Source organism: Labeo rohita, unplaced genomic scaffold (assembly GCF_022985175.1).
Source record: "Labeo rohita strain BAU-BD-2019 unplaced genomic scaffold, IGBB_LRoh.1.0 scaffold_1319, whole genome shotgun sequence".
Lineage (NCBI taxonomy): Eukaryota > Metazoa > Chordata > Actinopteri > Cypriniformes > Cyprinidae > Labeo > Labeo rohita.
In genome coordinates this window covers 17,215-22,159 of record NW_026127471.1, presented here as the reverse complement: position 1 = coordinate 22,159, position 4,945 = coordinate 17,215, and the positions used below count along the sequence as shown (strand labels likewise).

General features: G+C 33.8%; 1 pseudogene; it reads right to left on the bottom strand.

Moving 5' to 3' along the window:
* Positions 1 to 1,914: 1,914 nt before the first annotated feature.
* On the bottom strand, positions 1,915 to 2,907 carry LOC127158055 (T-cell-specific guanine nucleotide triphosphate-binding protein 2-like; annotated as a pseudogene).
* Between the last annotated feature and the right edge of the window lie 2,038 nt (positions 2,908 to 4,945).

Below are 4,945 nucleotides of genomic sequence, written 5' to 3'. Positions count from 1 at the left end.
GCTATATAAAACTATCCTAAGATCCCACTTTAAATCACTTTTTCTTTTTTAATATTTTGAAGGGCATACTGCTTATATGTCAATTTTTGCTTATGGCCTTCATAGGCATAATTGTTTTTACATAAACACATGGACACTCTTTAACTGTAAACTCAACTGTGTATTTCAGATGCATCATATTCACAACCTCATCATCTGCAGAGAAACTGCCACTCAATCACACCACATTGATGGGCTTAAAGGCATCACAGAGGATCCTGAAGATACATTATTCCTGGAAATTTTGTCATTTATTTTCTATTTCTATTTTTACTTTCTGATGTTTTTTTCATGTTCATTGTCAACTGTCATTTATTATTTGTATTTAGCCAATAACTGTTTTTAGAGCATTTTCATTTTTGCTTCAAGTTCATGTCAATTAAAAAAATAAAAGTACCTAACTGAAACTACATGCTGTTTTGTTTAGTTTTTGTGTGAGTGTGTAAAACCCTAATACAGGCTAAAATACATTATAGGAAAAACAAAAATGTTAATAGATAATATATGTAAATAATATTAATAAGTAAAACTAGTATCAAAGGTATAAATATACTAATATTAATGAAAATAAACTATTTTCTAAATCCTATTTCATGCATCCCTACAATTGTGTCTCTTCAGGAGACTTAAACTGCTCAATTCATATTAACTTATATATTTATTTAATTATTTATGATCTCTTTATGAACGCTTTGAAGTTTTGGGTGAACAGCCTTTCAATACAGAAGTCTCTCAAATTTCATTAAAATATTTTAATTTGTGTTGAGTGTGAACAACGGTTTAGAACAACATGGGAGTGAGTAAATGATAAATTTTCCAAATAATTTTGGTTGAATTATTCCTTTAAGTGTTGTGTTAATAGTTGAAATATTTTGCTTCTTGATCCAGTGTGTTTGTTGCATTATGAATGCGCCAAAATAATAGATGGAGCAAGATGAACGTTTAAAATGACGGTAAAGGATGTAAGATTTAAAGTTATACATTTAAATAGTAAAAAATGCAGTTGAGTTGGCTTAAAATACTAAAGCAACCGGCTGCAAAGCTTTTTTGAGGTTACTGAACTTCAAGCAAAAAATTACTGGCACAACTTAGTTCTTGAAGTTCAGTAAACTCAAAAAAGCTTTGCAGCTGGTTACCTTAATATTTTAAGTTGAGTCAACTTAACAATTTAAGTTAATCTGCTGCAAAGCATTTTTAAGTTTACTGAACTTCAAGAACTAAGTTGTGCCAACTCTGACTGGTAGTTCACTCAACTTCACTGAAGTTCGCTGAACTTTTATATATGAGTTGGCACAACTTCCCTCCTTTAAAGTTGAGTAAACTCAAAATTGCTGTGCAGCAAATTAACTTAATTTTTTTAAGTTAACTCAACTTTTTATTTTTTACAGTGTATATAGATCCTGTGTTCATTTTCCCTAACGCAAATTTACCATAGTTTTACTACAAAAACCATGTTTACTATAGTTAAACCAGGGTTCACCTGTTGTTCCTTTAGTTCCCTCATTTATGGTACCTGTCATCAGTTGTCCCTATACTTCGGTGAGATCTCCCTTTAATAATTCTTATATTTTTCTAAAATGAGCTACTAAAAAAGTACTGAAACACATTTTTATGTATTTTTTTTAATGTATGAAACATTATACATGACTATATTTTCTTTCCACATTTCAACAATACAAATGAGCACAGATAACGAATAAGCAATGAAAAAAATCTGTGTAATTGTGAACTTATTAAACAATATGTTCAGTTTAAATACACTACCATATAGGCCTATACATTGTTCATTAGCAAAACTATTTAGTCCATGACAGAAATGGAAAATGCACACATGCTTTATAGGAAAACAAGTCAATGACCCCAAGACCAGGATTAAGAACCACTGTTTTAGGAGTTATTGCATTTTGTCAAGACCAGATTATTTTCTGATTTCTTGAGCTGTATTTGCCAGATCATTTAATCCTTCTCTCAGAAGGTAAAAGGTAGTACCAAAGGATATTCCTGCAGCAGCAGCACTGCCTACACCTGGTACGAGACTCAACAAAAACTCAGTTGTAGCAATGGTAGCAAGTGCAGCAGAGACTTGTATTCTGGTTAAAGCTTTTTCTCTGATGGCAATAACAAACTTCGATTTGGCCATATCTTTCAAGTGGGGCTTGTTGACTTTTTCTGAAAGCCTTGTCAGTGATCTCTCATCTAAACCAAATGCATAGTATCACCTTGTGAGGAAAAGCAGAATCATGCCTGCATCACATACTGCTGATACACCAGGCACAGGGACGACTGCTACACCAGCAGAGGTGAGAGATACAGCCCAGATCATCCATTGAATTTTCTTTTCGTTTTCTCTGCTCTGATGTCATTGTCAATCTTCGAGCGAACGAAGTAAAAGTTTTTCTTCCATTTTTTTTATTTCTTTAGCCAACATGACATCATTCTCTGTGAACCTCTCTGAGTTAATTATAATGAATCGTAGTTGTCAAAATTGACATCTTTCAGGTATTTATTTGCTTTGAAGTTTGGACTTCCTATTCCAGGCAGGTCCCAGATTTTGACATTTGATGCTGCAGGATGTTCATACATCGTGGGCCTCAGTGTAGTTTCTGTGACTCCAGTAGGTGCTGCTCCATCATCTTCATCTTCATCATCATCATCACCATCATCATCATCATTCAAATGACTGTTCAAACCTCTAAATGCATTTATAAAGGTGGATTTCCCAGATCCTGTCCTTCCAGTCACAGCAATGTTAAGTGAGACATTCATTAACTGGTCAAATGTTTCTCTAGCTCTTGCTGTAGCTCTTTCCAGATTTGACTCGCCTGATGCATTTACTGCCTCAGCAACAGCAGCGTCTTGACTTTCCATGTTTTCAGCTGTAAAAGTTATAGAAATACCTTAAACATTACTTTATTTATGAAGCCTTAAAAAAAACTTTTCATAGTTGATAAAAATCCTCAAAGCATTAGACTCACTGTACTGCACTTGAAAACTATTAAATTTAAAAAATACTAGCATTAGGATTTGCAAGCACTAAAAAGGAAATAGCTATTAGTAGTTAAGTTATTAGTGGGTGGAATATTCTGCCATGTCAAGAGAAAAATAACTGGGGTCAGTTTACTCCAACTGCACAGAACTAGCTCTGCACTTTATGACTGTCCCTCTGTAAATTATAAATGGGTGAATAATCCTGTATCAAATATAGTGTGTCAAAAGCAACATTTCATTCGTTTATTTATTTGTGGGGGTCTAACAGTCCTTTAATTTAAGGTTAGAGTTGCTGTAAGAGTTAAGACAACATTAATATGAATCATAATGAACAATGATTGGCGAATATGGAAAAAGCTGTCAGCAAATGATTTCAACTCAGTTATTTTGTGTAATTTGGGCTTTAACTAATGCTCAAGTAGTTACTTTGCATAATTTGGGCTAATTGTTTACACTAAAAAAGCCACTGGGGGATTCTTATTTGAAATCACGGATAAACAACAATGAACAAAGGTAAACAAAGGCCTGCCTGATCAACACTAGCAATGTATGATCAAACTGTTATTTGTCTAGTACAACTGTGCCACAGCACAGTTTTGATAAGTAAAAAAAATCCCACGGCACACCACTAAGCACTAAAAAAACATTAGAATGGCTTGTCATTAGAACGGCCGCATCTGAGGCAGTAAATTACGTTTTCATCGATTTACAGGTTATAAAGTTTATTGTAGCTGTACGTGCACTCAGTTTTTCTTGTTGTTTAATACATTTGGCCAAAATCTAATGATATAAAAGATGAACCACTATGCACAGGATATTTAAAACGTATAAAAGTATATTGGCTACTGACTTTTTCCGCTCTTCAAATACACAACAACTTTAGCATTTAAAAACAGTGTTTCTTGAGTAAAGAAAATGCTGTACTTATTCAAACATCAGTTCTTTATTTACCCTTGCATTGTGAAGAAATAGACGTCTGTATTCAAACTGCACGTTGCGGAACTTCGTTCTGAATGGAGGCGGGGTGGAGTTAAGTGGTTTGACTGACAATTTGAGCATCCAATGGCGTAACAAGCTTTAGTCACAAGCTCTTTTGAATGCTTTTCATTGGTTAAATTTTTGTAAAAACCCACAAACAGACATAATGATGGCCAGTAGCACTGATTAAAAATAATAATAAGGAAATATAATAGAGACGGTAAGTTTTTGATAATTTTCCAAGGCACACCTGACAGCCTGTCACAGCACACTAGTGTGCCGCGGCACAGTGGTTGGGAAACACTGATGTAGACAACCTTTCACTTATATTCCAGATATCAACCAAGTGATTACTACATTAATTTATAAATCAGATGTTAAGTGTTTTATGTAAAATATTTAAAGATTTTCATAATTTTGTTTGCTTGTTGAAGGCAAAATGAAGGGAGATGAACAAATCAAATGCCATAGGCTGTGGGAAGTCAGGTTTAGCTTAACCTTGTCACAAATGAAAAAAAAAACACAAAAAACTTTAGACTGATATCATATTGAAGGTACTTCAATAACACTACAAACAAGTGTTTAAAAACAAACTGAGTTCTGCCTCAATCCGGTAGAGGGCGGCAGAGACGATCGATTGATCCTTACAACCAGCCTTAAAAATACCGTTATCTATAACTAGTGACGACAAAAGTATTTGAAAACTTAAGGCAACTCACCAAAAAATGTGTGAGTTGTAATTGCATTTGATAACAAAATATCAAATCAGATTTCATTTTAAAAAACAACCAATAGCTTTGTGGATATAAGACATCAGTTCACCTCAAGTTCACACAGGTGTCCTGTGAAAATTTAGTTCCCATTAACACGTGACAGTAGGTCTACTTTTGTCTTAATTCTGAAGAGTTAATCATTTGTTCTTTTTGTGAAATACTTTGCT